We start from the raw sequence: 12,201 nt of genomic DNA, 5'->3' as shown, positions 1-12,201 counted from the left end.
CGTATAGGAAATCCCTTGAAACTCAGATAACCTTACAGTTCTCTGCCTTGCCAAATTTCATAATATCAGCATCATCTAAGCCAAGAGGACAAGAGCTAAAAATACCCTGATTCAACTCATTGCAGGCTTCTAATATGATGGCAGAGTCTCCTAACATGTGCTCTTTTCAAGTGTTGAAGCTTGTGGCCTTAGGGCATGTCTATACCACGGGCACATCAAGCTAGCTTGGATACCAATAACTGCACACCAAAGACGTGACCAAGAGGCGCAACCCAAAGATTTCCCAGTTCCCTGGAATGATTCACAGTTCAGCTCTGCTGTGGTTTCTTGATGTGCATCTCAGAGTCAACGTGTGAGTTTTCAGCGCCAAATTATGCACTATGTTCTTAAGTCACATCCAATTCTTTTACAATCCCTGTAGTTCACAGGCTGTAAACCGGCTATTTCCGTTCCAGATGTCAGAGATGGGAAAGACAGAGCCTGATGATGTCGAATTTCCCAGGGCTGTTTTCTAACCTACAACCTTTCCCAAGGCCCGCTGACACATTTGGGGTGGCACAGCATGAAGAGGGGCTGGGGCTGGGTTTTGAAGAAGAGCAGATTGTGTCCATGCAGACTCTGTGTTCTCTGCTACGCTTCTGAGGCCAGTCCCATGTTCTGCTAGAATGACTGCGGTACAAAACTAAAATGCATTGACCACGGGTTTCCCCCCCTGTATTAAGTGATCTTTTGATTCCTCCCTTCCTATTTTTAGCCATGTGGGGGTTTTGTCTCTGGTATGGCTAATATTCCTCCTGGTTCACCCGCCCACCGCTGGACCCTGAGCAGCATGTCTCCCACGTTCACAGAAGCTATCACCCACTCAGTCCTGGCTGGCCGGCTGTGGCCGGGCTACATGTCTTTCCAACCTGAGCCATCAAATACTCTTTATTCTGGACAATACTCTTTATTCTGGACAATACCAGACCCATGAAGGACCTTAACTTCAAGAGGAAATGTCCAAAACTCATCCAAATCATATTTGCTTTTCTAACCTCCGGAGAGGATGGCGAGGCATGTTTGCTGACTGCAAGCTCTGTAGCATGAAGAGAAGCTGGCCAGGCAAACCCTGCACCCTGCTGTGGATGAAGATGTTACAGTTGCCTGGGAAACTGCTCCATGGGATCACTAAAATGTATTCTATATGTTTGCCTTCAAATACAAGATTATCACCTTGTCTACGAGCAGTGTCAGAAGAAAATCCTGACACGAAATAAACTCAGACTGTAACCTGCAGAAATCAATTAACTCTTTTACGGCATTAGCTGAAATTTAACGGAGCTAAAGCCAATATAAAATGCCTCATTGTCCAACATCACCAAATCTCCCCTGAAAGAGTAAAGGTGGGTTACAGTTACAGCATCTCATTCCTCAGCAAAGGACACAAGGTTTAAATCCGCTGGTATATTATTAGCAGGTGAAAGAACTGGCTGGGGAGAGACAAAGGTTCTATAATCAAAGGAAATGGCATTATTCAAGGACTGAGATTATTTATTTAGATTCAATATTTACAAATTTGATTATGTTTTTTTTCCTATTTTATGAAAGAATACATTCAATACTTACAGAAAGAGCACCTGTAGCCCTCAAACCCAGCCACAGATGGGTGGGGGGGTACATCCTCTGCTTCCTCATCGCAATGAGCAGTGCGGGACTCATGCTTAGCCAAGAGGTTAGAGCTCTGCCACATTCCTCTCCCAAGGTTTTCTCTGGTACTGCACTCATGATTATGCTCACAAACCCCCACAGACTTCATGGTGAAGAAATTCCAGTAAGAGCTGGCAAATGCTGATTTGGGGGAAAACAGGTTTAATAGCGAGCAGGAAGGAGTAAGGAATTAAGGTTAGATGACATTTTATTATGAGATAACAAACCAACAAGCCAAAACAGGATCGTGCTGTGTCTGAATATGGTGGGGGGATGACACTGGTTTTAGAGGAGAAAGAGCAAGAAAGAGTAACAGAATATTGCTCAAAATGTTCTATTTCCACAGCACTTTAAACGAAGAACCCAGCATCATTTCACTGCTTGCTTACCTTAAATCAAAAAACAACACTGTGCTTTAATTTCTCCTGTGGGTGTAGTCAGCTCTTAAGTTAAAATCCAGGCTTAATATCTTCTACTCATAATTTAGGTCACGGGCTGGGAAGCAATATAGGAAATAAGAGAGAAATTTCAAGCTTTGCAAGAGATGCTAAAACTCCATCCTCTGCTTGCGGTTCCCAGGGCATCAACTGCATAGACTCCTCTGCTCTGAACGAGCCAAGTCTTGCAGCCAAAAATGAGAGGCTGAAATTCCTTCAGGATTTAAAACCTGAGTTACCAGGCCTTTGTCAGGGTCTGTCTTCCATCTCTGGCTGCTCAGCTGGCTAAGGTCAGCAAAGAATTTGTTCTGCTCTTAACTCTGAATGTCTTGTACCCCGTGGGCAGCTCAAAAAGCTGCAGAATAAAGTGAGGTGCGGGGCTCGGAGCTGTGTGGCAGCATTGGGAGCGCTCCGCTCACAGCTTCGCTCTTCTGCAAGGGTCAAAGAGAAGCGAATAGGGATTGTCAAGGAATCGTTGGGATCATGCAGTGCACATGCATGGAAAAATGGAAGAAAAAAATGTGTTTAAATAGCAGATTGCAATAGTTCCGGTCTGGGAGCATTTTGGGGGATTATTTTTTTTCCATTCTTTGGGTAGTGTTCCAGTCCTTCACTTAAAAAATACCCATAAAACAAAACACCCTTCCACTCTTGTCTCTGTTACACAATTTGTGGCATTATTTTCAGTATTTCAGCTGTGGTACTGTATATCATTAGAATTACATACTCTGTTATCAGTCATTGCTGTGTGACTTGCTACCGTTTATTATGCTCATACTCATATAAACATAATTACATTGCACAAGGCTATAAACTCCACATACTGGAGCATGTAAATATCTTTCTTGTATTTATTAAATTGTGTTTATATGCATTCTTACTAATTTGTATTGTTTCTTTCTTGTTAAATATAACAACAAAATATAATTGAGTCTTCCATTCCTAACGGGAGTGGGGTATTTATTGCTAAAATATATGTGCATAGATTTTTGTACATCAGAAAATCATCTGGAGTCTTAGACAAATGCAGCAGTCTGGTAAGGAAGACCTGTGATTTTTGCTAGTTCATCATCAGGCCTGTGCAGATTGTTTTGTCCAGCTAGAAGAACATGCTGCTAAAAACACAGTCAGGTCCTTCAAAACTGCACAAACAAAATTAAACCTCCAGGAAATTGTATGCAGTTGGTTCTTAACATATATTTTAAGTGTAACTGCTTCTACTTTCTTTTTTTAGTATTTCAGCTCTGGCTTGATTTGACTAAGCGATGTTTCAGGAGAAAATGTTAGAAATAATTAATCACATCAGAGGTAAAGATGCCATACTATTTTAGTGTACATCCGATGATACTGCAGAGAACACAGAATTTTATGTGACCCATTACCAGCCTGCCTCTCTGTATGGTAAAAAAAAAAAAAAAAAAATATAGAAAATTATATTTTGCATATTTTCCTCTTGTTTTAGCATTAATTTTAAGTAAGTTTAGTAAGCATAGCACCAGTCTGACAGACCAGTCAGCCGAGGCTGGACCTTGCTGCCAGTGTGCTCAACAGTGAACCGAAGGGATGACTTCCAGCGGCTGGGATGGCAATTCCAGCATCCATGCTCTGATAATTCCTTGGCCTCGCAGCAAGGGCTGCCAATAAGGCTGTCAAATTAGCACTTGGGGAGATGGCGTCCTGGGACGTGGACTTCTTCCCTGTGGGTGAAAAAACCTGTTTCAGGCTGGGCCTCAAGGAGCCCACTATCAACAAGGGCTGGAGAGCTGTATTAGCCCCCTGGACGGGGGGAATCAATATCTGGCAACTGTTCCCAGAGATATCCAACCTGCTCTAAAGGCTCATTTTAAAAACAAATACAGCTTCAAGATATTATCGTGATGCAGGAATGCCAGCGATGCCTAGCCTAGCCAACTCTCATATCCTGTGGTTATTTTTTCTTCATTTGTTTAGGCACTCCAAACAAACCACCTAGCACCACTGGCCACTGCCAAAGCACCTGCAAGGGGGACGTGCACCACCTCTGGTCATACTGCAAAACTCATCCCATCAGGGATACAGTCATAGCTGGGCCCAGCAATCCACTCTTACCTTCTGTTCTCCTGAAGGCAAGAGCTGAAAGCCCCTGCCAGAGCTCCATGCCACCAGCACACAAGATCTCACCAGAAAGCTCCGTGAGAACAGTTTTCCAATGCAGAGGAGAAAAATGACTGTTTCCCCAGGAATACCAGATCCCATGTCAAAAAGTAAAAATAAATAAATAAATATATAAACAGATAAATAAATCCATTAAGTGGGTCAGAAATCCCTAAGTTTCTATGAAATATTTTGTGACAAAGCTAAGCAAGTACATGAACAGAATGTCAAGTAACCAGATAAAAAAGATTTTCACATGCTGTTGGACAAGCCATAGATTGTTGTTTGTATTTTTTTTTTTTTTTAATAACTATGTTTTCTTCTCAGCCTTTCTGCAAATAAACTTTGCTATACATTTGTTAGGGAGAGCGATGCAGCAAAACATCAAGCAATAAAGAAGAAGCAATCTGTGCCGATTTCCAGGTGGCTGGTCAAAGACATTAGAAGTTTCTGGAGAGAATTCTGGATGCTGATTAAAACCCCACAACAGTCACAGGTTTCCTTTACATCATACCAGCCGCTCTTCTCTCCTGTGTTACTACACGTAGAGGAGAAAAATGCCTGGGCTGAAATGTCCTTGGGGGAAAAAAATGGTGATGCTACAGTCCTGGGGGATGCTGATGGAAAAGTCCATGTGTTCCAGTGTGTGCCTTTGCCCATGGAAAAATCCACGAGCATTTAAGACATTAGAACTTTATGCAATTATTTTATTCTGTGTTAAGTGGAAAATAGGAATCGATATTTATTGTGCACTTCACAGTCCTGTGTTTAGCTCCAAAAAGGCTTTACGTTTGATAGCCAGAGAGACTATATGTCGACAAACATATGGACTGTGCATGTTACAGACACATTATGAAGCAGATTATTTTGTGAAATAGCTGAGAGCTTCAGGAATTTTTTCGAAATGCCTAACACCACTATGCAATTGTAAATTAAGTGACTAAATTATTTGAGATTATAATTTCAAACAGGGTTTCTATATTAGAAAGTCTTTTGTACTTGCTTCTAAGAGTGTGTGATTTATATTGCAATCTATAATTTATTTTGCAATAGTACATATCTCTATTGATTTTCATAATTAGTATTATTGCGATGTTTTGATTTTGTTTGTAACATTTGCATATGTTTACTTGAAATTTCTTTGAGCCAGTACAGCCACATGTTATACAGCCCTGTCCTGCAGTGGCAGAGAACTGGAAAAACACTCTTGCAAAGACTTCAGCTCAGCAATTTTTATAGTAAGATGTCCTCAGGGTACTGATTTAAACTTATTCCCAGAACAGGTCCCGTGAAGGACTATACTTGTCTGCAGCAAGCAGGTACAGACCATTCCTATCCATCTCTAATGCATTGCCTCTGCACACAGAAATGGGGATTGACATGCTTTTTGCCTCAGATTTTAGCTAGAAAAGTATGTATTGATGTGATTACCTTGGAAAGCACAGTTTTTCAGTCCTCCTCCCCTTTTCTTCTGCACTGAAGAGCAGCCAGCTTCTGGGAGAGTACGGCTGGGACTTTTGAAGCGCCGTTCAGTCGGCTGCAGGCTCAGTGATGATGGAAAATTCTAAGATTTCAGTAGTGGTAGCGTTAATCTGGACTTTCATTGCTTAGCAAATAATTTAAGAGAAATCATTACAATGAGAAAGTAAATTAGAAAAAGCACTGACATAGAAAAACGTCAGATGAGATGTAAAGGATGCTTTGTCCCAAACTCAGGTAAAGCATGTGGTAGTGACATGCTTTTTAAATATTTGCATTGCCTTGGTTTACATTTCTTTGTGCAGCTTACCATTATCAATAGCCTGAGCTTGAGACTGTGCTGAATACACTAATTCCAACAAAAAAGAATTCACAATAATAATAATAATAATAATAAAAGGTGCAAAAGAATGTCCACAAAGATCGATTTGAAAGTATAGTGGTAATAATGATCTCAATTATTGTAGGAAGCCGTGAAAAATGAAGGCATTTCACACAGTAACTGAATGAAGTGGGCAGACAGCAGAACACACTACCTGGCACGGCAGTCATAAAGTGTTCACGACTTTTAATTACATTGCTGAATGTCTGCTTTCACAACAAGTTTGTGACAGAGTCGGCCATACAAAAACCTGCGGGTACACAAAAGTCTGTGGCCGTTCGCAGACATGAAAATGAGACTTCCAGACAGCCGTCCATGAGCTGAGAGCTACTGCCAGCTCTTTGCTGTAGTAACAGGAATATGTCTAGAAATGTCGAAAGGTCTTTATTGCCGTCTGTAGCATCTCCCAAGTCAATTCGCACAGCAGATGAGGAAGACGTGGAGAAACAAGGCCGAGACTGCAGCGCAGTATCTCACCCCTTCCAGTATTACATTCTGAGATGCTGAGAACAACGAGGATAGAAACGATGGGTAAAATAAGTGGGTTTAGGAAAAGCTCCTATCTGCTTTCTGCGGCAGTTAACGATCAAGAGATTATTCGCACGTGAGAGTGAGTTAAGGCGCAAATGTCCTAAACCAGCTTTGGATGGAAGTGCTGTCGTGGCGTGACGATGCCAGCGGTGCCAGGGCTGGAGCCTGCAGCTACTGAGGCCACATGGGGGACGCTGCAAAGGGCAGCACCCTGAGAGCCAGGAGGGACAGGGTTTCACTGCCAGCTGATGAAATCTTGTCCTAGTACTGCTGTTACTTGTTATCTCACTGCAGTGTGCCCAGGAAACCCAACCAGGCGTGAGAACCAGGCTGCACTTTGCCTTATAAGAAATAAGAAAAACTGTCCCTAGCTGTGCCTGATTTTTTTTTCTTTTTTTTTTTTTTTTTTTCTTTTTTTTTTTTTTTTCAGGATATCTCTTAAGCCATTCCTGTCAGCACACTCTCCTGAGAAAGGACCTGTCAAAAAACAGGTGTCCCCAGAAACGAAGCACTGCATGAACATTGATCATAATAGTAATTATTTTGCAGTTTGAAGAGGAATGTTTTCAGCGTCAGACAACTGTGGATAATGGTCCTTTTCCTGCCAGCTTTCACCAAAGGTCACAACAAACCCTGCGTAGCTCATGTCTGCATGACAGGATCTCCCTTCCTGGGAGATATTTCTCAGTACCAATGAGTGAAATGCCATGGGATATCGCGAATGAAGACAGAAAAGGAACTTAATCTCACTGAAGAGATAAATCTCCCTCATCCAGATGTCACACAACAAGGAAGAAGCCTGGTCAGTCAAAACTGTGTGGTTGTTTTTATAAATGGCTTTCTGCACCCAGCAAAGCTTCCTCTCCTGACACTTGCGTGATGGACTCACAACCTCTCCTTCCCTCTCGGAATGCTAGCAGCCCTCCTCCAGGACAGCTCACCTTTTTGCGCGGAAGGGTCTGTGCTTTGCAACCGTTCAGTAATTTTTTGCCTGGCTGGGAAATGCTTTCCCATAGCTCCCTATTTTTACTAGGGTAGCATGCAGGTGCAAAACCACTAGAAATGGGTATGGAGTGGAAAACTCCAATTCCTTCTTTATTTTTCATACTCCTGCTTTCCCTCTGCAATCTGTTGCTCTGCCTGAGCCATTACCCGCCTTTGTACAGCTGCTCTTGAAATGTCACAGATCTGTTGCTCTGGAGCAGACACCAGTGTTCTTCATGGATTATTGGAGGGACAGATGGCCTCGGAGTGAGCTCTGCTCAGTCCCACCAGTGCTGGTGAGGGTTTTCCCCAGGAGTGCAGATCCAGACAGTGCTTGCTAAATGTGCGGAGACCGAGTAAACCACGTGCCTCCTGCCATGGACCATCCTGCTCCCCCTCGGCCCATGCCTACATCTCCTTGCACCCGGGTGGTGCTGGCGTGCTCAGACCCTGGGCACTCTGGGACCACCGAAGCTGCTTTAATATGTACCATCAGTTTCAAGCTGATGGAAAAGAGGAAGGATTAGGTGACATCATTGACGGTTATGGAGTGTAACGGTTAAAGGCCCTTTCCCTGCCTCTACCAGAGCCTTTACAGCCACTGTTTTTTTCAGACATAACATGCAAAGTGGTATTTTCACAGTGCTGGGGCAGGCGGCTCTGAGCTGGGCACGAGCAGTTCATGCATTGGTGTATGTCTGTGCAAGAGCACCCTGAGCCAGGAATTTCTCTCACTGAGGTTAATGTGAAAACCTCTTCTGATTTCGGTCATGTAGAGTTAAAACACGTAGGCGGTATTTATCCAGTTTGTAATGAGTGATCGCACAGGTGTGTCTTCTGACTGCATTCAAAACTGGGTGGCAAACGATGTCAGGAGCATCAGCTTGCAGGGCTGCGATGTTAACAACAATACCAAGGATACCAAAAGCAAAGTGGAAATAGTTCACATGCACTAACTGCCTGGGACAGCAAAAATGGCAAGAAAAACATCAAATTTCTAGAGGTTTAAAACGCTGGTGGCAACAATGCATATATAACCATTTGGTCTGATTCCCAGAAAGACACACTTGTTCCTCCTGACTGGGTGTTGAGTAAGAAACACACTTTGGGGATGCAGCCTGAAACATGACAATTGGTCAGAGCTGCTTCATTGCTTTAAACAGACAATATTTGTTTATATAAAGGTCTAAGTAAAATGTTGTCTCTGCAAGCTGAGTCAAGTGCTACTCAACAGGTTCCGAATCTCTTGAGCAAGTGGAGACGCAGTCCATGTGACACAGACAAATGTGAAGTGCAGTGCAGACAGAGTATAAAACTGATCAAATGGGGTGCAAAATGAAGAAAACAGAACTAAAATAAATCTTAAGGCTACTATCTGGGCAAAATGTCTCTAAAGGGGAAAGCTTCAAAAATGATGGGATGCAGTCCATACCTCAGGATGGGACTATTTAGGATATGGTAACTGCCTGGTGTTGCCATTAATATCAAAGCATGCACATGCAATAGCAGCATGTAGGCACAGGTATAAATATTTCTTGGGGAAATATTTTAAAATTTTGCTATACAGGATGAAGGTTTCTAAAACATTGATCCAGCTAAGCTGGCATGGTCTCATTTTCAGCACCGACTATTTACATATGATAAATAACTCATTCCTCTGAATCCTTCCTAATAAATAAATAAGTACCCTTGAAAAAAGGATTATTTTCATGTAGCTAGAGAAAGGTGTTTTGATTGCTTATGGATTTTTTGAAGTGCTTTAGATCTTCCTTTAAATTTGCTCCTTATGTTCCAGGAACAAAGATGATTGTCAGGTTTGATGCCCAGCCTTGTAGCAGAAGGCCATAGAGAAGCATATTCCAGTTTTGGTGTGCAATTTAAGAGCCAACTTGAAGATTCAAAACTACCTTAAGACTCTTAACTAATCAAGGCATAATATATGTAGGTTAAAACTGAAATAGATCTACACTTTCTTGAAAGCATGTATCGGTGCATACCCTAAAAAGAAAATACCAAAAAGAAAAAGCAGAAAGGAAATAATATGAAAAATAACTGCTACACCCCCTCTCCCATGACTTGAAAGTCAGAAATTCAGATCAGTTATGAGCAACCTAATAGCTATGAGGCAATCCATTAAAACCACGGACAGGAAACAACAGATAATAATGAAGTAGAAGAGGTTGAGATGATCAACAGTCTCCTCCTCCCATCTCTTGATATTAATTACTTTTCTGGTTGTACAACAGGAAGCCTACTTTTTTTATATGACCTGTTTCAGCATATGAGGCTTACCAACATTCACCTGTGGCAAAGGGGCTTCCAGAGGGGTTGCAGCAGCTCTGCCTGCATTGGTGATGCTTCCCAAATTGGAGTTCTGGTAAATGAAAACAAAAATGTCATTTTTATTTAAAAAAAAAAATAATCTATTGATGCAAATACAACATTTCATGACTTATCTTCTGCTTATTAATTTAAGGATAATTTTTCTTCCCAAAACCTTACTGCAAGTCACTGACAGGTTTTGGTTTTTTTTTTAAATTTTAATTAATTTAATCTGAGCATCAAGAAAAGATGAGAAAATGCTATGCTGGTCATGGGCATGTGAAGGTCCCATTTCATTCAAGGCAACAGAAAATAGAAATGTTGAGACATAAAAGCCTCCCTTCGATGACAGACTTTGGAAGCATGCGGTAATAGCCAGGTGAAACGATTCAGGGCACACAGCTCATTTATAACCTCTGTCCAAGGCTGTCACGGCGCGGAAAGCTTGGGGCACTGTGGAGACACACACCAGTATATTGGCAAATGTCGAATCTATCATCCAGAAAAAGAGAGGAGGAAGAGTCAGAGAGGCTCTGTGGAGGTCTGGCTGGGACAAGGAGAAAAAGGTCTTCCCGGGACATTATCTTACTGTGTCGCTTCGTACCATCCATGTTTCTGAGAGATGTCAGAAACGATCTCAGCAGCGAATGCAGTGGGGCTCTCCGTTTCCTCTGGAACGGTGTTCCTAATTGTCAGCAAAGTCTGTTTCACTCTTCATCAGCTCCGCGCACAGCAGCGAGGGTTTAGAGAAACTCCACTGCGGTCAAAGTTTCACCGAAATCAAGGTGAAAGGCAATCTGATTTCAGAGGAAGCGAGCACAGAAAGTGCTGCTGGAAGATCCAAGTGCGGTTCTCAGGGAGAGAAGAGTCAAAGTAAGAACATCACCTATTTACTCAGGAACAGAGTGATTTTACTAAGCTGTTCAATACAATCCAAAAATGTGCCACTGAAAGCACCTTTCAGGTTAAAGACTACCTTTTTGGTTGTTTGCCCTTCAGGGACCGCTGACCGAAACGCTGGTTTTCAGACCTCGCACGTACAACTTCAATGGCAAACCAGAGCAACAGCCATTGATTTTATTTGCCCACACATTTAAATAGGAATATGTAGATACAGTCTGTACCTACATATAGATTTGTAGATATATCTACACTGTCAGCCCTCATCAGTCCGATACTGCAGCATGCAAAATCTCCATGCAGGACCTGATTTAATGCCAGGAAGATCCTGCAGCCCCTCATACCTCTTCCAGTGCCACCAGTAAATTTTGCAAATGATGACCTTGTGGCTCAGATATTCAGAAGTTTTCTTGGTGAATATTACAACAGAGTAAGCTATGGTGATGCTATCCAGGGCTAATGCTTATGAAAGGCAGAAAACCAGTATCGACAATAAAGAATTTTGGTGGCGAGGGGTGGAAAGACTGTTAATATTCAAAGCATATGTACATTGAAAATTAAAATAAATGCAATTCTTGCCATTATACACTTTGAGACTTTTCTTTTTTTTTCTCCCTTGCAGCTGAAGAATTAAAAAGTGCTCTTACATGCAGTAGGGATAAAAACACATTTAGTACAGATGTTAAAAGAAAGCGTATCAGTGAACTGCGAAGTGATTATGTTGTACCCCTGGGCAATAAAGCTGTCATAAAATTTCAAAACAAGATATGAGAATCTAGGACAGTTCTGTTGTTGGGTCACAATGTTTGCTTTGCAGTCACATCCTCCATTTTCTAGTTATAAATTAAATTGCGACATTTCTAGTATCAATTCCTCCACTGTCACCAAAAATATGCACAAAATCCTGTATAGATTTAAGAAGCAGAGGGGAGATTGTAACAGCAGAACATGGATGTAGGTCAAAACTAGTCATGGAATAAGTAAAATGGGGGAACATGAGACCTTTGGGCTTTTGCTCAAACCCAGACGTCTTCAACTAATTTACTTGTTATAAACAAAATCTGAAGTTTCGTTTCTGTTATCCACCTAGACACCCACAGAAGTGTAGGGGTATTGATTAATAAAGCCATTTTAGGCACAGGAGATGCACTAGAGAGAGGTTCCTCCAGAAGGCAATTTTAAACATCTAATGCTGAACCATCCCCTGGAGAAGCCCATTCTGCTCCTCTCCGGGGGGAAGGAGGGGGGGGGGAGGGGGAAGGGGGGGAAAAAAAAAAAAGAAAAAAAAAAGGGAAAAAAACCAGAAGCAGCGCAAAGCCAAACAACAAATGAACCAAACCAAACAAA

The sequence above is a fragment of the Falco biarmicus genome, chromosome 9 (genome assembly GCF_023638135.1).
Source record: "Falco biarmicus isolate bFalBia1 chromosome 9, bFalBia1.pri, whole genome shotgun sequence".
NCBI lineage: Eukaryota > Metazoa > Chordata > Aves > Falconiformes > Falconidae > Falco > Falco biarmicus.
Note: the sequence above shows the minus strand (reverse complement) of the source record.